Source organism: Phyllostomus discolor, chromosome 3, assembly GCF_004126475.2.
Source record: "Phyllostomus discolor isolate MPI-MPIP mPhyDis1 chromosome 3, mPhyDis1.pri.v3, whole genome shotgun sequence".
In the NCBI taxonomy this organism is placed as follows: Eukaryota; Metazoa; Chordata; class Mammalia; order Chiroptera; family Phyllostomidae; genus Phyllostomus; species Phyllostomus discolor.
The window spans coordinates 79283366-79308164 of NC_040905.2; the positions used below are offsets into that span (position 1 = coordinate 79283366).

The following is a 24799-nucleotide window of genomic DNA, read 5'->3' on the forward strand; positions in this document are numbered from 1 at the left end:
TACAGGCAAAAAAACACATAGCATTACAGGATTCAGTACTATTCCTGTTCCCAGTTTTCTGGTACTCACTAAGGGTCTTGGAATGTATCTCCCACAAATAGGGTGGAGAACTATACATTTTTTTGTACCCAAATGGGAGCTTACTATTGTAGATGAGTTTCTCTGCCTTGCATTTTTTCCTCTTCATATATTTTGGAAGCAATTTCATCAGGGCCCATATAAATAGATCTGCTACTTATTATACACCATTGTGTGGCTCTCATAATTTGCTTTGCTAATCCAGTCTTGATGAACATTTACACAGATTTTTAGCACCTGGCTTACATGAAAAATGGCAAAATTTTTCAGTTGATATCTTTGTGTATATAGTCTATTTATCTATAAAATAAAATCTAGAAATGAAAATACTGAATAAAAAGGAACTTGCATTTTAGTATTTTGTTATATATTTGTTTAATATTTTGCCAAGTTGCTTTCCAGGGAAGATGTACAAATTTATATCCCTATGAACAATGAATACTTGGTCCCTCACACTTTGCTAATGCTGAGCATTTACTTTTTAATATATACTGTTCATATTGGAAAAAAGGATGTTCTTTTCAATTTTAATTTTGGTTTGTAGTTTTCCACTTATGAGTAAATTTGAACATTTTTTAGATACTTTATTGTCATTTTTGGTTCTGTGTTTTCCACATTGAAATGCCTTTTATGTCATCTTTTTCTTAAGAATTTTTCATTTTGTTTTCTTTAGTGATTTGGGACCTATTTACATACAGTAGAAATGATTTTGCATATTGCATGTTGTACTATTATTCTGGCTTATATTTGTTTTAAAACTTTGTTTAATGCATTGGTTTCCATGTGGAACTTTTATTTGCTATGAAGTCAAATACAACAATCTTGTGTGTTATGTTTTCCTATTTTTTCTACTTAGAGACTGTTCATACTCTAAGATTACTATATGTATTTACATACACATAGATATTTAATTTTTTACATATGAAAGCTAAAACTAAAAAATTATAGTTATCAGTTTTTTGTTAGTTTAAAAGTAAGATATATTACTTGAAATATTCTTCAATTCATTATTCATCAGAAATATAACCAGTCTGGTATTAAAAGTGTTTTTCTGTTTCAGGTAGTTCTCTATAAATTGTGGCATTAAACTATAGCACAGATAATGCTTTTGTGTGCCTATAAATTAAGAAAGAGACAAATAATCAGGTGTCTTTAACATAAAGACCTCAAAGCTCTTCCCTCAAGGTATTATGCTTGAGAAACTTCCGAGGCTATGAAAAGCCAAGAGCTATGAGAAGCCGTGATTTATTCTCACTAAACATACCAGGTACCTTTAACTGTAATAAGGGTGATTCTTCTGCTTTATGTACTTATTCACAGAGATAAGAGTAGGAGGAGTCAGGTCAAATTTCTATTGAGTGTTAACTGCAAGTGTCAGGCACTGTACTAAGCTCTGGACGTTCAGCCTCCTCTGCAAGGCACACACCAGATTGCTTTGGAAGGCACTAGTAGCTACTCATTTTATAGATGACTAAACCAAGGCTCTGAGGCATTATGTGATTGCTCAACGTCACACACCCAGCAAGCAGCATGTAAAGAGAAGTTGCTGCTTTCTGATTCCACAGCCCTGTGTACTTACTGCTTATTTCCCACTGACTCTAATGTTTGTTACTGTGGCTATAAGCCTTTGAAATGTGAGATTTAAGATGGAAGTAGCTGGTTTGCTGAAGTTAATTCTTTTTATCATAATTAACTCCATATTTTTTAAATATTTCAAAGTCTTTAAGATGAAGTAAATTGCTATAAGTTTGTGGTCAAATAGAATGTATTACCCTTTGGGTTTTATATTTAAATTAGGAATTCAAGCTTTAGATTTACACCAACCTGATTTCACAGCCTGTCTGAACTTAATAGCTAAATGAAATCTGGCAAATTAATTAACCTCTAAATCCCATTATGCTATCTTCTAAGAAATGGGATTAATAATAGCATACACTTCAAGAGGTTGCAAGGGGTGTTAAATGAACATAAGCTTTTCAAGAGCACAGAATTTTGTTTTGTTCAGTACTGTATCCCAAGCACCCAAAAGAATGCTTATACATAATAACTGCTCAATAAAAACATTTGTTGAAGTATAAAGAGTGCTTATTTTACTGTCACTATACTTGTCACTATTAGACAATGCAAAACAATAGTACACATTTATAGTTCTCTTTAAATGAGGAAGATGACTAGAGATTCCTGGTTAAGTATAAATTTTGCAGCGAAAATTGGCATCGATGAGATTGTGTGAGCTCTAGTTCCTTATCATCCATCAACCTTAGCAGCTTATAGATCTGTGAGATACTCCTCCTCTCCTCATTGACTAAACAAAAGAAAGGACAATTAAGTGGTATCAAAATTTTCACACTTAAAGTAGCACTCCGAAAATGCCACAATTTACTGAAACAAGTTTTAAGGTCACATAGCTATCATATCTGAATATATATATATTTTTAAAGATTTTATTTATTTATTTTTAGAGGGGGAAGGGAGGGAGATAGAGAGAGAGAGAAACATCAATGTGCAGTTGCTGGGGGTCATGGCCTGCAACCCAGGCATGTACCCTGACTGGGAATTGAACCTGCGACAGTTTGGTTTGCAGCCCACACTCAATCCACTGAGCTATGCCAGCCAGGGCTATATCTAAATATATTTTAAAGAGAAAGAGAAATGCAAGGGGAGGGAGACAATTTTTAAGAACTGAAAACTAACTTTGGACTGCACGTTCCCATTTTAAAAGGCAGACTGGGACTTTCGCTGGGGAACTTGCAGTGGCAGGAGAGCTGGTCACTGCCAACCCACTGAATGCCCTAATGCTCTCAGGCTGAAGGTTTTCAGGGCCCAGATGAATGAATTCAGCCATGACAGTGTAGATTCTGCTGAGTCCAAAGAGCACTGTCTGTCTTGTTTTTTATGAGTTCTCCAGCATTTTGAAGTAAATGGTCAATAACATTTGTTAAGTGGAAGCGTGGAGCCAATGATGGGCAGTATTTGTGCAGCCATTCCTTTTAAACACATGCTGGTAAACTGTACACTTTATTTTCAAGAGGACATACAAGGAGAGCATACGTATTCTGGGAATTTTGTAAGGAATAAAGTTTTATTGATTATTTATTTTACAAACCAGGAGAGATCAATAGAACTTGAGTTCTTGATATAGTTGGTTTTGAATTAAAGTTGAAAAATGATCATTCCATAGGCATAGACATATAATCAATCATTATACATATTATAAATGAAAAAAGTTTTAAACCCCCAAAGACAAATGCCCTGTCATGTTGTGTGATCTGCAGCAGGGCTGGAGCTCACTGGTCATTTAGGTCAATGTTTTATCTAGAATGTCAATCAAATTAGTTTTATATAATAATATAAATACAGCAAATTTATATTTTCTATATTACAGTAATTAGGAAATTTGAATATGAAATTTTTCATGTTGCTCACCGATATGAAAATAAAACATGGCGTATTTCCCAACCTTGGAGAATATTTCTGATACATGTATGCATGTTCTTGAACACACATGTGTAACTACCTCCTGTGGGTCCAGGATGAGTTACATTTGGGATTCAAATCATTGTTTTGTAACCAGACAAGATGCTTTGACAGACGGTTAAGATGAAGCTACTGGGAAAACTGTTCTCTCATTTACTTTCCATTGCTCAATTATTTTGAGCCTTACCCGAAACAAGCCTTCATCACCTCCAGAGAGATGTCAGAAGATGTCAAAATGTAGATTTGTCTTTTTTATCCTTTCCTTGCAAATAAGATTCAATTGTCAAAATGACAGGAGATTCAAACCGGAAAGAAGCTTCCAATAAAATGTCAGAACTTCAACATAGTATGAATTGCAACTGGCACATTAATAAGTGTTTATTCATGTTGGCCTTGATCTCAAGCCAATGATTAAACTCCTGGACAGAGATTGCACAACGGCCAATCAAAAACTTGGGATACATATATTATATAGGGATTTAATTTAAAAGGTAGGAGACAGGTTCATTACATCAGCTATTGATTTGTCCTCTTTTGAACTTCAAAGAACTTCTCTAGTGTGTAACTTTGTGACATGGAAGCCAATAAACACAAAAAGAAGTGTTGTTTATGGTGACCTCATTATGCTCCGTGTTCAGATAATGATCTGGGTCTTGCTGAAAAGACTTTGATCTGGGAAACTGTGCAAGAGATCTTTCTGAACCAGGTTTTTCTGTGGCATAAAAACAATTTTGTGCTGCTGCTGTATACAGTCAAACCAGCTTCATTTGATTAAGGCGGCTCTTTATCTGACTTTGTTTACTCTCGATATAAGAGCCTTTGATTCTTATATGTCAAGTAAAGTGTGTGTCCTGGACACTGTGGTTGAGTCTACAACACTTATGCCAGCTCAGACTATTAGCCTAATAGTCTCATCAGTGGGAATTTCATTCCTTTGCCCACAATAGGTTTAGTTGGGGCATGTGACCAAATTCTTACTAATCACAGTTCCAAGATAAAAGAATCCCCATCCCTAAAAATATGCCCGAGGTGTCTTTTTTATAACTGAATGATGACAGTGCGAGAAGGACCCTGGAGACAACTGTGCTTCCTTGTTACCAGTGTGACAAAGTAGCTGACAGTGTGGAAGAGCCTGGAGACAGAAAGAACCTGGGTCCTTGGGTCAATTAATCTTGGAAACCACTGTACTCTCAAGTCTTCTTTTTGCAGGAGATAACACACTTCCTTACCCCTAAATACACTTTCTCTGATGTTTTAGTTACTACTAACAACAAAAAACATTCTAATTGAGGTAGATCAGCTGAGTGAGCCCGTATTGTAAACTCTATATTACGATCAGTATATGGGTGTTCTAATTTTAGATTTTAAGAGTAGGACAAAAACATTCTGCAAATAGCTCTAAATGAAAATTGTATGCCTTTATATATAACAAATTTACAAGAAATATTTTAACTAATGCACTATCCCACTAACCCATGTGGCTAAGGGAGTTATTCTGGCTAACCCTACACACCCTAGCAATGTGTCACAGGGGTTTGCCTCCTGCCCCTCAGTATCCATTGGAATGGGTGCTTCTGGATTTAGGACATTGATAAAAATGATCAAAGTGACATCATCACCCACAGTTTATCAATGGATTTCTATTTAAGACTTTGCTATTCTCCGTCCTGAACTGAATAATAGCTGTTTTCCTGAACTGCTGTCTTTCTCTTCTCAGCACACTGTGTCCTCTATGTCTATATCTGTATACTATTGGCAGCTGCATCTTCTATAGGAGAGTAGAAAGGTCACTGGATATCGGGACATTTGAGGGTGAATTTTAATCCTATTTTGGCAAGAAAACTTACTTCCTGCTTGAAAAATGAGCCAAAAATGAATGTCACATTGTACCAAACATGAGAGCCCTTTGCTTTCTTTCCTAGACTGGGTCTCCCCAGTGGCAGAGTTATAGACAAGGGCTTGCCTCCAGGTAGTTAGTTTATTTGGGAAGTAATCTCAGGGAATACAAGTAAGAGACTGCAGAGAATGAAACAGAAGAGGGAAAACAGTTTTTAAAAGATGTACACTCAGGATGCTGCCATTATGAGCCACTGTGATTTGATCTTTTGGGAACTTCCTGGCATACACAATGAGTCTCAAAATTGTCTACTTAAAGAATACAGGGAGGGGCATTTATCTGTTGACCATAATGCCCCCTGGGTTAATGTCATCTACATGTAGCTCCCTCCCTCACTCATCCAAGTTACATATATGTGAGTGTCCTGAGAGTTCCCACAGGTGTCCCATGAGTTGAACTCAAAAAAGCCCAGAAAGGGAAGCAGGAGATACAGAATGCTCAAAGTGAGGGGCTGGCAGGGTCCATATATGTGAGTATGGCCAGTAATTGTACCGATAGATAATTTGAGATACTCTGGAGTGGGGAATCAGTGGTGTCCAATACACCTCCTTTCCAACACTGTGACCTCATCTACTTTTACCCACCCCTCTTTCAGGCAGAAACAAGTAGCTCAGAGGCATATCTGTTTCATTATTTCATGACTAATGTTTTGTGGGCAATACTGATTCTAGGAAACAAATTAAAAAAAAAGGACTATGAAAAAAATTGAAAAATAAACCATATGGATGTGAAGGCAGATGTAGTAAATCACATACACACACACACACAATACTGTGCAAAATATACAGAAACTAAGAAGGCATAGAAAATTATTTCTCAAAGTTATTAATGTAGAAGTAGTGGGAAGGATTTAGAACCAAGGAAATACAGTTTTTTTTTTTTATTATTGAGTAGCCTGGGTAATTCAGGAGACTGGAGCTTATGTGGAGATGTGACTACGTACTACCAGTGTGAGAATACATCAAATAGAGCACGCTGGCTGATGCTTGGTGAAGGAGATTGGTAGAGTTATTGGAACACAGAGAAAAGGGATTCTGAGTAGAAATAATCACTTATCATGCATGGTTTTAACACAGATGAGAAGAGGCACACAAAGGCAATCTACATGTAGAACACTCAAGGGAAACAATCATGATTAATTTGATGCCAGTGTCTACCAGAGCCAATGTCTAGGCTCTTATAAATGGTGTGTGTGTGTGTGTGTGTGTGTGTGTGTGTGTGTATTTGTCTCAGGCCATCAATGACCTATCAAGTTAAATGAAAATAACTGTAATTCACATTGTGTTAGAGATTCTAGACTGAAATTAATTGGCAAATCAATTGTTTAGCAAAGTATATCCTCAGGACATTAGTCTTATAATAAATCTAGTACATGCTTTAAAAATAAAAAAAAATGTGCTCTGGAGAACATCATAGCAAATATACTGCTCTTCAGAGTCGCACTGGACACTAACATCGTAAATGCTTTGAAAAAATCATGAACCAAGACTGAACCAAGGACATCTTGTTAAATAACAGTGACCCAAATTTACTCTGTAGTGTAACAGAATTTTGGAAATGCTGCAGGTAGACAGAATGTTTCAAATTTTAGCCAGATTCTTAAGAGAGTATTTTATGGTGTTCTTGTGAATATGATGGTATGCATCAAAGTGTGGTCAGCTTGTGGCAATGGAATTACCTACTCATCTCAGAGTGTGGACTAAGGAGTGAGTGGGTCGGTGCTGGCACCATGGCCTGATACAGAGCTCTGGCATGGCCATGGCCATGCCTAACTTGTTTATAAGTGACTCAGATAATTATCTGAAAGGCATACTTTTAAAACTTTTAAAAAGAGCAATGTTACAAGGAAGAGTTAATCTCCTACCATACTCTGAGCATTGTGGATACAGTGTATTTTGAATCAGATATGCCTGGGTTCAGTCTCGAGCTTTGCTATTTATTGTCTTTGAGGTCTTTGTCAAATTGCCTAGACCTGTAGTTTCTGTTTCCTAAAAAACACATAAATATGAAGATAATTATATTAAAGATAGTAAATGAAAAGTGAAACAAAATCCTTTACTCGTTTATTGGTTACAGGAAATGTTGTTAGTACCAAGAGTCTAATTAACCTGACAGATTATAATAAAAGAAGCGTATTTTAAAGTTTATAATGTAAACTTTATTTTTAAAATCCTTTATAATGATCTAAGACAAACCTGAATTTACCTGAATTGTACTTTGTATGCTAGACCTAGGGAATTAAATTGATTGCAAGCTCAATAGGAGGCAGAAGTATAGGTGCAACTTTTCTGAGTTAATACAATCTCGGCACCAGCTGTAAAAATTTAATGTCAGACCAAGGCAAATATTCAATCCACTATACTCTGCTCTGCCTACTGCCACATCTGAATCATCCTGTCTGGTGCAAAGGCAACAGCGACAATGTCTATCATAACCTTAAAAGGCTGACTTGATTGGAAAAATATCAACACACATTTAATGAAGAAAGTGACGGGGACTACGCAGTAGGCCCTCAGTGGAGTTATACCAGCAGATGTGTGAAGGATGACCTTCTGAAACAGGCCTCTATGCTCATGTCCTTGATTTCACAGGGCAGGAAGGTGGGTCGGAAGATTTGGAAACAAATCCAGCTAAATCTAAAAATGGATATTCTCATTTTTAGAAACTCAAAAAAGAAGAAAGCACAGCCTTTCTCACAGAGAAATGAGTTTCACCGATAATACAAGTCCAGGGGCTTCTTTCCAGAGTTCCACTTGCAAGAAAAGCAGAGATTATCCCAAAGCATTTTTACAATGCTAATACTCTCAGACCTAAAAAAGTTAATGTGGGAAAAAGATGAAGGAAAAAAGTTGTCTCTAAATCTATCCAACAAATGTGTCTGAGAGGGCAAGGCTTTTGTTGTTGCCTTTGCTATCATTTTATTTTTATTCTGTTCCTTCATTCTTTAGTTTTGTTATATTTGTTTGTTTAACATCTTTGTGGTCACCCATTCCTGTACTCAGCATTTTGTTTCTTAGACTCGAGTTTTGTCCTACAAGAAATAAAAGCAGTCAGGATTTTACATTGCCAGCAAATGTCCATGGACCCCATGACATTGTGTGAAGAGCTCTGTATATCACTTACCTAAAGATTCAGTTCTCAAAACTTTGCAGACATTTACCTGGATGCATGGGTAGTGGTGATATGCCTGCTGATAACAGGAGGGTAAACACTTTGGCCCATGATTCTGGTTCATTGAATCAGGCACACAGAGAATAGTTTTTGTTTATTTTTTAAAATAGCTCTGCCTGGGTTTTAATTATTTTTATTATGAAAATAGTATGTGGGTTGCTATAGGTAATATAAAATATAGAGGAGAATATAAATATCAACAATTATCCATAATTCTGGTTATATCTGTTGTGAGTTAGGCCTTACTAATCCAGATATAAATAAAAAGATTTCAAAATAAAAAGAAAACAGAACCAAAATAATAATGGCTAGCAATTAATCCTCATTACAATCTGAGATAGCCAATATTATTATACACATGTTAAAAAAGAGATAAAACTGAGACTTAGAATTTTAAACAATTTGCATGTGGTCACACAGGCAGTAAGATGCAGAGCCAAATTTGACCAGGTAAAATCTGACCCCAGAGAGCATGTGCTAAACCATTATGTTTTATTAAAACAAAAGTCACCCTTAGAAAGTTTATAAACAAGGAATAGAATGGAAAACAAAGGAATAGAATGAAAACAAAGTTCACACTGTATATTTTATGAAAATATTTCTTTCAAAATATATAGAAAACTTCAACAAAGTAATCAAATATAGATACTCCCCTTATTAGAAAAAAAAGGGAATGCATATGATTAGGTAATTTAAGAAGAAATTGAAATATATTCAAGCATATCAGTGTTCTTATTAATTAGGAAAACATGAATTTTAAAAATGTTTTATTTTGCTCATTACAATGACAGTTTAATGGAAGATTAAGTAGTAACTACCTTTGGCAGGTTTGTGGGAAATAAATACTATATAATACAACTAAAACAACCTTTTCAGAAGGAAATTTAGCACCGTAAATCAAAAAAATTTAAGTAAAATATATCATCCTTAACACTTTAAGAAGTGGTATTGTAGAAACACTTTACAAAAGATATACATTAATGAATACCTTAAAGCATTGTTTTTAATATAAAAAAAATGGGCAAGCACCCTGATGTCTACCAAAGAGTTATGTTCAAGTTACGATGATAATAATAATGATTGTTAATATTTATGAAGGCTTTATTGTATTACATACTCTGCCAATATTTTTATGGGCATCATTTTAGCTAATTACAATAAATATTAACCATCAGGTACTAAAGCACTAATTTATATATGTAGAGACTGCGTCATAGAAAAGTTAACTGGTTTGTCAGGGATCACACGGCAAGACTGTGAGGAACGGAATTGGGCCCCACAGGCTATGTTTACACATACTCCGGCATTCTCCAAAGTGACTGAAAGAACTAGGTGGTATTTTTATTGAGGAAAGTAAGTTACTGCGTGTATCCCTTATCAGTCTTTGTTTACGTCTTTACACGAAGAGTTAAAACTCGACCAGTTTTCCTGTTGTGGCTCTTAATGTTTTTGTTACTTTGCAAGACCCACAACATATTTTATTAACTCTTACATTTTCCTAGTTTTTACATCTTTCTTTTAAATATATTCTGTGTAAATAATGTAATTATTATTCTTATGGATCAATTTTGAACGACTTTTAAATTAAGTTATAGATTCTTTAACAGATATATTTAACATATAACTGTTAAAGAATTGATCTGATAGATCTGAGTTCTATCTTCTTATTTTATGTTATGGATATTGGTTTTAAAGGCTTCATTGATTTGGCATTCTGTCTTTATAACATGGACTTATACTGTCATATTGCGTCAATATACAGGGGTTGGAAAAAGTAGGTTTACAGTTGTAATACAATAAATGATGCAATAATTAATTAATAGAAGAATAAAGTGTTTTGCATAGTCACAACTATAAACCTACTTTTCCCTGCCCCTGTATATGGTTGTTTTCATAATTTTGAAAATTTATTATATGTTTTAGGTGTTCTAGAGATTATCTTCCTAATGTAACAAAATCATATTCAAAACATATTTATTAATTTCACAACTTTACTTTGCAGGCCGGCGTTCAGTCCACTGAACCACACCATCCAGGACATAATTTACCAACTTTAAATAGTATCCTTTGCTCTATCTCGTGTGGCTTATTGGATTGAGCACGGGCTCGTGAACCAAAGGCTTACCAGATCCATTCCCAGTGAGAGCACATGCGTGGGTTGTGGTCCAGGTCCCCAGTAGGAGGGGCCTGTGAGAGACAACCACACATTGATGTTTCTCTCCCTCTCTTTCTCCTTCCCTTCCCCTCTCTCTAAAAACAAATAAAATCTTAAAAAAAAATAGTATCATTTGGCTTTAATATCAGAAGAATTAGAAATTAGTATATTTTAATTTTCTTACTCCTTCCTTCTTCTCCTCTACTTTCATTCATTTTTATTAATTTTATTTTGTTGATCTTCCTGACCCTGACACTTGTTTGCAGTTTCTTTTCACATATTTTACACATATTTTCTTGTTTTTTTTTCTTAACATCAAGTTGTGAAATGTCTTCATGGTTCTAGATACAAGTTCTGTATTAAATATGTATTTAACAGCTATTTTTAACCAAACTGCTTCTTGCCTTTTTATTTTCTTATTCTCTTTACTGAGCAAATTTTTAAAATTTTGATGAAGTCAAACTCATCTAGTTTTTTTCTTTCATGGATGGTACTTTTTTGTGAACTATGAAGAAAATCTGTGCCTACACCAAAGTTTTGAAGACATTTAATTTTTTTTTCAATAAGCTTTATGGTTCTCGCTTTTGGTTTTTGGTTTCTTAAATATTTTGTTTTTTAAATGGAGAGTGGATGTTGAATTTTCTTCTAATGCCTCTCTAAATCTATTCAGCTAATCAAAGATAATTAAATTGTTTTTGGAAGAAAGCTCTTATTCCAAGTTTTCAAATATCTATTTTATGTGTCTGTGCTGAGAACCTTTGGAAGACTTTTCCCAGTGTTCAGTGACTTTGTTTAGATTTATTTATTCAAATAAATTTTTATATGTATATTTTAACATGGACAGATTTTCTATGAGTGTATATTTGAGTGTATGTGTTTTAATATCTGTCCACATTTCCCGTTAGAAACTTCTTTGTCATATTTTAAGCTGGAGATTTTAGTGGTTATTTATTCCCTAGGCAAGTGTCCATTTTCTGTGGATATCCCTGAATCACTTCCAATATTCAAAACTATACAAAGGCAACCAATTCATAAATAATCTAAAGTATTCCATAGTTCTTTAGTCAATCTATTAATGCACTAATTGAACGAACATGAATGAAATGCCTATTATGTTTTAGCCATAGTGTTATGGGCTGAAGATACAGCAAGTAAACATACACTATCTCTATGTTTTGGGGGCTAATATTTTAGTGTGAGATAAGAATTAAATAATCAGTCATATTATTTATATAATTGCAAGTATAATGGAAGCTATGAAGACTATGTGTAAGGTACTAAAGTGAGCCTTTTACAGTGAGCTTGACCTGCTTGGAAAAGATCAGGAAAGACTTTTTTGAAGATATGTTGGCAGGGAGGGGCACAGTAGGGGAAAAGGGGGAAGGGTTGACAAGGAGCATGTATAAAGGACCCATGGACAAAGCCAACAGGGTGAGGGGAGGATTGAGTGTGGGAGGTGGGGGTACATAGAGCAGAGGAGAGTAATGGGGGGAAATGGGAACAAGTGTAACTGAACAACAGTAAAATAAAAGGAAAAAATAAATGCTATAACATATTAAAAAGTAAAGTGAGTTCTGAAGAATGGCCAGAAGTTACTTAGGAAGAGGGAGGGTACATAGGGGGAGCCTTTGAGGAGGAGGGAACAAAGTAAACAAACTTCTCTAAACAACTCTTGGAACTTCAGCCTGTGAAATCTCACATCCTTGTGTTCTGAACTCTGACTCCATCTGATTTTGTTTCCTGATGCATTACAGAAGATTTTAATCATGAAAAAGGTATTTAGGAAATGGTGTTAAGAGTAGCAGCCCTAGCTGGGTGGTTCAGTTGGTTAGAGCATCATCAAGGTTGCTCTGTGTTAAGATATGTCAAGGCTGAGGGTTTGATCTTCTGTCAAGGTACATATAGGAAGCGACCAATGAATGCATAATAAAGTGGAACAACAAAACTGATGTTTTGCTTGCTCTCTCTCTCTCTCTGTCAAAATAAATTTTAAAAATATTTTACAAAAAATACATATATTTTATTACTTCTGAGCCTGTATCCTATTGCTGTTCACCTCTACTTGTAAAGGGACTCTTAGAGAAAACATATATACTTCTTTTCCTCAGGATTTCTTCTGGTGGAGGGAACATGCTCAACTCAAGCAAGAGCAGCTCAAAGTGCCAGGAGTTAACACACTTTTCACCCAATGAGTGCCAATGTCATAAGATAAATAGCAGAGCCTCCCTGTCTCTAAATTGGGAAATCTGTTAAGGGTATTTTACCCCCCCCCCCCCCCCGCAGTGTATTCCAGTGGGATTGAGTTGTAGCTTTCTTTATGATTCGACCTTTATAAACATTGTTACTTCCATGCCTCTTTTCCCAGTTGTCCTTCCAGTGTTTCCTGATGCTATCTCCCAAACAGAGTACCTCTCTCATACCTTTATCTTTGAGGAAACCCAAATGAAGTGAGCCATATGTCACTGGTTCCTGGGAACAAATCCTTAGAATAGGATGTTTGAATTTGATCATTTACTTCTTGAGGAACTAATGTTTTTAATTTTGATGAAGTTCAAATTATTTTTTTTCTTTTATAATTTTTGAGAATTTTTTCAAGACATCTTTGTCTATTTGCACCAGTATTTTAAATATATTTTTGCATGTTTTTTCCTCAGAGCCTTACAGTTTTGGGTTTTATGTTTGTCTTCAGTTCATCTTGAGCTACTTTTTGGGTATGGTGTGCTGTGTGAATTCCAGCACCACCTGTTGAAATGACTGTCCTATCCCTCTGAAACTGCTTTGACTCCTTGGTAAAAATTCATTTGACCATGTTTGTGTGAGTACATTTCTGGATTCTCTGTTATGTTCTACAGTGGCCATTTATTTATATTTACAGCTATAGCAAGCTTGTTAAAACTTAAGTATTATAGTAAGAATTAAAATCAGATCATTTAAGTCCCTTAAAATTGTACTTGTTTGTCAAGAAAGTTTGACAATTTTAGATGCTTTATATAAATGTTATCATTAGCTCATTAATTTCCATCAAAAAACTACTTAGTATTTATTTTATAAAGCAATTTAAATCAAATTGTCATAAAATAGTGCTTCTTCCTGCATAGAAACATGGTATAACTCTCTTTTTACTTCATTCTTTAAATACTCTCAGCAATGTGTTGTAGTTTTTATGTAGAGTTCTTGTACAATTTATTAAATTTGTTCCTAAGTTTTTTGTTTTTGTGATATTTATTTTTAAGTTTATTTTTCAGCATTTCTGTTGCCAGCACATTGAAATACAGTTTATTTTTGTATGCTGACTTTATGTTCTGAGGCCCTTCTGAATTTACTTATTAGATTTATGTTTTTGTAGATTTCTGCAGATTTTTTATAAACAATCATGTTTTCTGCAAGTTTTATTTCTCTTTTCCTAAATTTTATACATTTATTATTATTATTATTATTATTTGACTTTTTCATTTCATAGGATCTCTAGTACAAAACTGAATGGAAGAAATATGAATGGATATCTTTTTGCCATCTGATTTAGGTTTAGGGCAAAAGTATTTATAACTTTATCATTAAAAATATTAGCTGTAGGTTCTTCATGGGTACCATTATCATGTTCAAGAAATTTTTTCTGTTGCTAGATGGATGAGTGATGTTGTCATACATAGGTGTTGGATTTGGTTCAATGACTTCTTCTATACCTATTAGATAATAGCATAATTTTTCTCCTTTATTATGTGTGATAAATTATATTTATTCATTTAAATATCAAATAAAGTACATTTCTGGATACATTCTTCTGGCCATGATTTATTATCTTGCTTTATATGTTGCACAATTTGATTTGCTTAGACTTTGTAAGGGATTTTTTATATTTATGTAGGATATTAGACTATAATTCTTTTATTTCTCAAATCTTCTTGTCAGACTTTTGTTTTAATGTTAATCTGACCTGATAAAATGAGTTGAAATAGTTTTATGAGATACTAGGCCTGTCCTTGTGCCCATAGTCATCTTTGTGAGATTTTAAATTACATATTCAATTACTTTCTACTTTTGTGTTTGTTTTAATGGGTTACTTGTTGGGGGATCAATAGTGTTTCTTTCATTTACAATGCTAATTTATTCAAGCCATGCTATTCCTAATATTTATTTTCTTTTTGTGCCTTTGGGGTCTGTAGTGATGGCTCATTCTCATTCTCTACATTGGTAATTTGTGTTTTCTTTCATTTCTTGATTGTTCTTGCTAGATTTATGATTTATGAAACATTTCAAATAACCAAATTTTACTTTGTTGACTTTTTCATATTTTTTTACTTTTATCTCTATTTTCTTCTGCTCTATGTATACTTTGAATTTTCCTCTTCTTTTTATCCCAGCTTCTTTATATGAATAAAGCTATAGCCCACTAGCCAGGTGTCTGGTTTTATAAATAAAGTTTTTGGAGCATAAACACTTTCAATAATTTATGTATTGTCTATGGCTGCATTTGCTCTGAAATAGAAGAATTGAGTAATTACTATAAAGACTATTGGCTATTAGCCTAACACATTTATTCTGTAGCTCCTTAAGGAAAAGTTTGTAAGTCCCTGGCTTAAATCATGAACTTTAGGTATTTCTTTTTAAATGCAAACCTCCAAAGCTATGGAATATTCTTGAAGCATTACTTTAGCTACATGCTACAAATTTGATGTTGTATTTAACTTTTATTCATCCAAAAGTATTTTAAAATTTCTCTTGACCTTTCTTCTTTAATTATAGGGTTATATAGACATATGTAGCTTTATTTACAAATAAGAGGATTTTGTCATTTTTATTTTTTATTCTTGAGTTCTAGTTTTACATTATGTTTAAATATAATATGCTCTATGATTTTAGCTGAAGACTACCAGTCAAGATGGAGGCATAGGTAAGCATGAATTGCCCCTGTGCACAACTATGCAAAAAATACAGCTATACTACAAAACAAGCGTTACCCAGAATTGTTGGAAAATTGAGTCATGTGGAAGTCTGACAACCAAGGATTTAAAGAAGCCACATTCATCCAGACTGGTAGGAAGGGTGGAGACACAGAGAGGCATGGAGACAGAGAGTGGTGCAGAGAGGCACAGAGATGTGAATGGGCATTCCCACCTCCATGTGTGGTGGATAAAAAATGAGAGGGACACCTTGGGAGTGAAGGATCCCAGCCCCAGTCCAGACCACCCAGCCCAGAGCCCTAGCTGCAGGAAGATAAGCCCCTGTAACTTCTATCTGTAAAAAGCAGTGGGGGGTTGGTGTGCCAGAAGAAACTGCTTCCTCTTAAAGGACCCACAGTGGACTTAGGACTCACACAGACCTACCCCTGCTGGGATTCAGGACCAGGAGAACAACTGGAAGGGTATCAGTGGTATACTGGGAGAAAGTGAAGTACAAGTGGGGAGACAGCTTCCTCCTGGGCAAAACTCCAGAGGCAAGGCTGTGGCATTGTCCCCTCTGCCAGTGCTCTCCCACAAAGAGCAACAAAGCAATGATGTGGGTTGCCCCACACTGATGATAACCTAAGGCTCTGCCTCATACAACTTAACAAGTGCCCTAAGACAGGAGTCAAAGCAGCTCTACCTAATACACAGAAACAAACACAGGGAGGCTGCCAAATTGAGGAGACAAAGAAACATGGCCCAAATGAAAGAACAGAACAAAAGTTCAGAAAAAGAGCTAAATGAAATGGAGATAAGCAACCTATCAGATGCATAGTTCAAAACACTGGTAATAAGAATGCTCCTGGAACTCACTGGGTATTTCAACACCATAAAAGAGACCCACACTGAAATAAAGGTTACATTAGTAAAATAAAGAAAAATCTACAGGGAACCAACAGTGGAAAAGATGAAGCCAAGAATCAAGTCAACTATTTGGAACACAAGGAAGGAAAAGGCATTCAATTAGAACAGCAGGAAGAAAAAAGAATTTTATAAAATTGAAGAGAAGCTAGGAACCTCTGGGACATCTTTAAATGTACCAACATCTGTATTGCAGGAGTGCCAAGAGAAGAGGAAGAACAAGAAATTGAAAACTTACTTAAAACAATGATGAAAGAAAATTTCCCCAATTTGGAGAAGGAAATAGACATAAAAGTCCAGGAAGCACAGAGAGTCCCAAACAAGGTGGACCCAAAAAGGACCACGCCAAGACACATCATAATTAAAATGCCAAAGGTTAAAGATAAACAGAGAATCTTAAAAGCAGTAAGAGAAAATCAGGCAGTTACCTACAAAGGAGTTCCCTGTAAGACTGTGAGCTGATTTCTCAAAAGAAGCTTTGCAGGTGAGAAGGGACTGGCAATAAGTATTCAAAGTGATGAAAAGCAAAAACCTACAACCTACATTACTCTATTCTGCAAAGCTATCAGTTAAAATTGAAGAGCAAAGTGCTTCACAAACAAGGTAAAATGAAAGGAGTTCATCATCACCAAGTCATTATTATATGAAATGTTAAAGGGACCTATATAAGAAACAGAGGAAGATCAAAATGATGAATATTAAAATGAAGATAAATTCACAACTGTCAATTACTGAATCCAGATAACAAACTAAGCAAATGAGCAGAACAGGAACAGAAATCACAGATATGGAGATCATTTAGAGGGTTATCGACTGGGAGGGGTAAAGAGGAAAATTGGGGGAAAGCTTCAGGGATTAAGAAACACAAATTGGTAGATACGAAATAGACAGATGGAGGTTAAGAATAGTATAGGTAATGTAGTAGCCAAAGAACTTATATGCATGACCCATGGACATGAACTAAGTGGGAGGATTGCTGGGGGGAATAGGGGTACTGGGTGGAGGTGGGCAAAGGTGAAAAAGTTGGGACAACTGTAATAGGATAATCAATAAAATATATTAAAAAATAATATGCTGTATGATTTCAATGTTTGACACATTATATGACCTGGCATAATGTTTTGTCTTGATGTGGGTTACAAATGCACTTTAAAATAATATATATTCTGCATCTGTTAGATATGATGCTCTTTAAACTTATATTTGGTGAATTTGTTTGATAATATGATTCAAATCTTCCATATGCTTACTTACTTTTTCTGTACTTTTTAATTACTCAGAGTATTGATTTACCCAAATGTGATTAAGGATTTCCCCATTTTTTTCTGTTCAGAGCTGTCAATTTTTGCTTTGTACACTTTGAAACTCAGTAATTAGATCTATGAGGATTTAGTATTTTCATGAGTCTTTGATAAATTGGTGTTTTATCCTTATGGGTAGTTTTTAAATATCTGGTAATAGTTCTTGTTCTGAGGTACATTAACTTTCTTACAATTGATGTTTGCATACTAGATCTGATTCCATACTCCCTGCCTAACAGCATTTTCCCATCTTAAACTTTGTATTTGAGATACATCTCTTTTAAACATAATATATCAGATCTTGCTTGCTTGCCCTTAATAATTCTTTCTGAAAATGTCTGCTACCTAGTTGGAGTACTCAACCCATTTACTTTTAATGTTAAATATTATTAGTTTTTTTGTTCAAGTTTACCATCTGGATATTTGTTTTTATCTGTCTCATTTCTTCTTTGTCCCTGAAATTCTCATTTTCTGTTTTCTTTGAATTAATTATGTATTTTTTGGTATTTAACATGTTTTTAGGTTCTATCTATATTTCTGTGTTTTATTTATCTATCTTCAGTGCTTGCTGTAGAAACTAGACTATGTATTATTAAACTAGCATAGTCTATCTTGAAAGAATACAATGCCATTTCATACACAATGTAAAAACTTTACCACAGTATAATTTCATTTAGCACCCCATCTTTGTTACTATTTTTGTAATATATTTACAACCACATATTGTAAAGCCCCACAACACAACAATGTTATTACTCCTTAACTTGGAAATCTTCTTTTAGCATTTTGTGTAAAGCAGGTGTTTCACTCCTAATTCAGAACTTGGCACCTTTGTATTATTATCATAGAATGTCTTAGCTCAGCCAGATGTAGTTGTATTGCATGATGAGCCCTAAGTGGCAGGCTTAAATGGAAGTCACTGGGGAAAGTCAGAACAACTAGACCTAGATTCATTAGAATGAATAGGGAAACTATAATAGTGACCAGATGACCAAAAACCTAAGTGGCAGGCTGTGATATACTTTGGCTATTGTCAATGTCAAAGTGGAGTCCATAGCACTGGTGAGGATATGCCATTAGATATTACAATGATAATGTTTGGAAGCATAAAAAGGAAGGAACCAATAATCTTAGATATAGGTCATCTTCTATATCTAAGTATTACATACCTTATTTCATAAAATTCATTTAGTCCTCTGAAAAAATATGTAAGGCAAGTCTTATCACTGTTATTTCATAGATTAAAAAAGTCAGGCATCTGAAGGTTGAATTTATGTTAGGCCATGTGGTTAAGGAGGGAGGACTCCAGCTGTCAATTATGAGTGTTAGAAGTATGGCCCAAACCCTGAATTATGTGATTGATAGAAGTAGAGGAGAATATCAAGGTCTCAATTAAGTAGACTTGACTTCATACTAATTTAGAAATCCAGTATGACTCCCCCCACACCCTCATATGAAATTAACATCTGTGGAGTGTTCTAGGGTAAGGCTCAGTATACAGAATTGCCTAGGGCTAAGACTAAACATTGAAGGTTAGTTTTATTTATGGATGAGGATGAAACTCCCAATGTCTTGCTTCCTTTTTAAAAATTGGTTCTTGTACCTGGTTGGCACTAAATGGAGAGTTCAGAGCCTGTTGCACAGTCAGACTGTGGGAGGCTGGGAAATTCCTATAACACAGATTGCTAAATCCAGATATAGACCATTCAGTTAGTTTCTGCTTTAGAAAAAAAGAAATGCTAGGTAATTCTTCACTAATAGAATTCTAGTTTATTTTAACACATATCCACAAAATGTTTGCAAAATGTCCCTTTATATAGTGATTCTAATAGTACAAGTAGTAAAAAGCACTGAAAGCAGAAAGTATGCCCTTTTCTTCATCATCAAAAGCTACTCAACACTTTGACTTTATGTCTTTTAGTTCTGTCTCTACTGGAATAAAATTAAATGCTCACTATTGTCCCCTGCTCCCTCCCAGCACCCTTTATTTATTGAACAGCAAGTAATTCACTCTCTGTCTTTTTGCCTACAGTCTAAATAATTTTCATTTTTCCAAGCTTTGAACTAGAGGTACTGATTTCTTCTTACCTTTTGGTAATTTTTCTATTCTCCCATATTGTACATAAATAATTACAAACAATCCTAATTCATCCTATAATAACCTACTTTTTGATGAGATTCTATAATATTGGCTATAAGTTTATAAAGCCAAATAATAACTTTCTGAGGTTCTGTTCCGGGTGGAGGTAAAAGTCATGTCTGAGTATCAAAGTCATAGCAACTTGGGCAAAGAAACAGCAAGATACAGCAGTTGTTTTACAAGTTTATTAGTGTGATGAATCACATTTATGAAGGCATCACACAGTTATAAATAGTTATAACAGTGCAGAGTGGTTCATCCCAGATACTCAATATATAACAATTTTATTACTGCAGTGGACCAACATTACAATTAACTAAGGAAACAGGGCACATATAAGTTATTTCAAAACAAAACAAAAAAAATGAACTACAGAAGGCCAGCTTTCTGGACTGGTTTAAAATAGCATTCTTGTAAGTCACAAATAATTGTATAGTCATTAAAATATTGTATGTAAACCCATGAAGACACTTTTTCTACACACTATTTATGCCTTATAGAATGAATCTTTAATGCAATAAAGTATTTTGGTCTTAGCTATGCATAATGAACAAATTCACATTTAAAAATGACAAAAGTGGTTTTATATATTTAGCAATACCTCTGTCAGAAAGATCTTGCTATCCTGTCCATTGATCATTTTTTGTTCCACGCAAAACTCAGTCTCAGTGATGCACATCTGCCTCTGGACTGGTTCTCTCAAGCTTCATTTCCTTCTGCCAGAATAAATCTCCCCAGATGGATGACAGTATGTTACCTTGTCTCTTATCTTTCTGTTTGCATACTCAAATGCCCTCTCTTGCCTTAAAGGGGAAGCTATGATGACAGATTATAGGGCCATGATATCATTTTGTAATTTAACATCATTGCATCCAAAAGTGTAACATTTATCTGCAGTGCTCTTTGAAAGGATTGCTTGCTGTTAGCATGGACTCAACTATTTTTTCTTCAGAGTGGAGAAAATTCCAGGATTCATCAATCTTCAAACACATTTCTTAAAAACTTCATGTTCAGCAAGTCCAAGTTACATTTTGAAGCATTTTCTTTTTATCTTTTAAACTCTTCAGTGTTTAAGGGAAATTTAATCAATAGCTACTCTTCCTACTTCAAATTTAAATCAATAAAATGTATGTGTTTTAAGCTATTTGACACACTCAAATATTTAATTATATAAATAACAAAGTTTTTCTTATTTGTGATTGTTTTAAAATTCCCCAAAAGTCACTTATAAGGCTCTACCATTTAATTTTAAAACTCAAATTATGAAATATCACTTTTTCCAATGTGGTTGCTTTTATTGTATTTCCCATTACCATTTATCCCCGCTGCAATCACCACACTGTTATCCATGCCCATAAGTCCATCCTTTTCCCTTTTTCTCAATCCCTCCACTCCCTAATACCTCCCCCCTCCCAGAGCTGTCAGCATAGTCTCTATCTTTGAATCTGTTTCTCCTTTCCTTGTTAGTTCAGCTTGCTCATAGGATTCCATATATGAATGAAATCATATGGTATTTGTCTTTCTCTGACTGGCTTATTTCACTTAGTATAATGTTCTCCAGGTCCATCCATACTGTTACAAAGAGTAAATTTTTCTGTTTTTTTTTTTTATTTTAATTTTTTTTATGGTTTTATGGCTAAGTAGTATTCTACTTTGTAAATGTCCCATAGTTGCCATATGACCCAGTGATTCCACTTCTGGGGATTTAACCGAAGAAACCTGAAAAATAATTTGAAAGAACATAAGCACCCCCATGTACACTGCAGCATTATTTACATTCACCAAGATATTGAAACAGCTCAAGTGCCCACCAGTAAATGAACGGAAATATCAATTCTTAACCTAAAAAGATTATGTAGAACATTGACTTCACCCAGTTGATAATTCTTCTATTTATTATAGTCTGTCCTAAAAAATATCATTGTGTCTAAAGGGTGATTGAAACTGTAGAAATTAGTATTTCAAAACTGAACTTATTCAGCAGTTCATCCTAGATGTGCACATTGACCTGGCTGTGATGAGGTATATACCAATTACAGGGAGCAATTGTCATGCTTTAAGCAGGCTAATGAGACAAATATGTTTCATTAAGGAGACAAATTGAACAGAGCCCTATATACTCAATTCTAGCCTTAACTACCTAGCACATTCCAGTATAGATGTTGTTTTATGACTGATAAACACTTGACTTTTGCCCTGAAGAGGTGAGGATTGAATGGAAAAGAGATGCCCAGCTCCGGTCCTCAGGCCAACAGGATAAATAACTGTCTGGCTTTCTTCTCCTGCACCAAATGCTGGCTCCCCCCTGTAATGGTTGTGTAGTTCTCAACTTTTATCAGTAATTTGAACCCACAGGAGGCTATGTCTGCAGGTACCACAGTTAGGAAAGTAAAAATATATCATATCTCTCTGGTGATTTCGTTTTTGACATGTAAACTTACGTTTCACCTTTTGGACCACCAAATGGATATTTATAATGCAGTAGTCACTTGGCTTTGTCATCTTGTTAATCTACAAACAACTTTTAAATCTTATAAAGGCCTGATATGTGTTTTATACAGTTTATATAGTCTCAAGTACCTGTCACTTTTTGCTGAAGGACATGTTTTTTGGCTTCATAAAAAGATTTCAAATTATGAAAAGTTTGTTTTGCTTACAAATTTTTAACTTGTATTTTTAAATCTGGAGTGATTTTTTCTCTTCATTTAGAAGACATTTATTCCTACATTATTCCCTCCTTAAAAACAGCTGATTAATAAAATTAGAGGTAAGAAAAACTCGACAACACTACTACTTTCTTGTTTTCTAATTGGAATAATGAGTACCAGAATTGGGTTCTTTACAATGATTGCTCTCCCTGTGTGTTTTGAGGGCAATAAGGTAGGGAGTTTTTAACTCCTTTTGGACAGGAAGATTCATTCTTTTTTGGCTCCAAGATGAAATCACTACCTCAAACCATGAAACTTCAATTATAATGTTATAATACTATAATACTGTTAAATATTTCCATGGCAACCATAGCCCAGTGTAACCCATCCTCCAGAGCAACCCTGAGAAGTCAGTATTGTCAAACTCGTGTGTCACAGATTAAGAACCTGAGACTAAGAGCAATTAAGAGACCTTTCCAAGGTTAATCAGCTGGTAAGGATTTCTGTATTTGAGCCCAGAGCCTTTTTTCTATAAAACTCTCTGCTGATTTTGATAATGTTATGATTTTGGTTTTGTGTATGGAGTATGACACTTTCATTTGTAGAAAGTGAAAAAGACCAGATCAAAGACACTTAACTAAAGTATAATTATCTCTTTAGCAAATACTGTCCCTTTTCTGTAATATAATATTTAAACAAAAACAAACCAACCATCCAGGGACAAGACATCTGCTCCTTAATCAGTTGTGTTCTTGTTCAAAAGAGAGATGTCAGTGCATAGGCTACTTAAGGGGGATGGGGGTGGGATAGACTTTGTTAAAGACTCTAAGCTATAACAGAAATGAAAGAAGTTATTCTGCCTATGTTACATAAACTTTACTGTTTAGTTCTAAGTAAAATTTGGGGAAAAACAAGACAAATTCTTCTGTAAAAATTTCACACAACAAATCTTTGCATTTTGAAAAAGCTTCTAATATTCTGAATTTCACAGATGTCCCTTATCTGAGAAGGCCGCTCCATTTTGGTTTTCCAAGTTTATACATTTTCTTATTGCTTTTTATATTAGCTGGAAAATACATAAATCTACTAACACCCAAGATTCCCAATATTCAGAAATTCCAATTACTCTCTCTCTTTACCTTTCTGTCTCTTTCTTTCCTATGCACATGCATGTATACCACACACACAGACATGCATACTGAGGGGAGAGATGGAATTAATTTCTGTTATTCTGTGTTCAAAGCTTAAGTTCACTTTGATGTCATCCTTGTAAGTACATGCAAAATACAATAATTAAGTAGCACCCACAGTGGACTGCATTTTAGGTTTCAGGTACCCCCCAAATCTTCAGGAGTCTCTGAGAGGCAGTCGTTAGCCTTAGGGAGTAGGGGTTGTATTCATGCCATGTAACTCTTTAAGATACATGAAAAAATTTATGTACTAGACCTAAAATGTCTACCCAACTCCTTAATGTTTCAAAACTTGCAATTCTGGAAGGGTGATTTTTTTATTTGTTATACTTTGGAATAATACTGGCATAATGAACCAAAATTTGCTGCTGTGTAACTAACTCCACATTCCTGCTTGCTTTTTAAATTTGTGAGTTACAGTTTACACTCAACATTATTGTGTATTAATTTCAGGTATACAGAATAGTGGTTAGATCATCACATACTTTACAAAGTGTCCCCCCACCCGATATTTTAAGTACCCACCTGCCTCCATATGTGGTTATGACAATATTGTTGACAATATTCCCTATCCTGTAATTTACATCCCTGTGACTATTCATAACTCCAATTTGTAATTATTAATCCCTTCGTCTTTTTCACCCAGCTCCCCAACGCCCCTCCACTCTGGCAGTCATCAGTCTGTTCTCTGTATCTGTGAGTACTTTTGTGTTTTGTTTTGTTTGTTCTTACACCTTTCCACAATTTCCCTCCCTTCCTCCCTCTCCTCCTCTCTCCCTCCCTCCCTTCCTTTCTTCCTTCCTTCCATCCTTCCATACTTCTTTCATTTCTTCCCTCTCCCTTTCCTCTCTCTCCCCCTCCCTTCGTTCTTTCCTCTTTCTTGTCTAATAAAAAGTGCTTCTCTAGAGTGAGCTATTATAGTCTGGAGAATCTCAACC

At 34.8% G+C, this 24799-nt stretch overlaps 1 long non-coding RNA gene across 1 annotated transcript; it reads right to left on the reverse strand.

The window, feature by feature from the left end:
- Window positions 1-409: 409 nt before the first annotated feature.
- On the reverse strand, window positions 410-9181 carry LOC118499321. The gene is made up of 3 exons (XR_004901842.1): window positions 9154-9181; window positions 4773-4775; window positions 410-422 (listed from the first exon to the last, which is right to left on the reverse strand). It is a non-coding gene; the product is annotated as an uncharacterized LOC118499321 (long non-coding RNA).
- Window positions 9182-24799: the final 15618 nt, after the last annotated feature.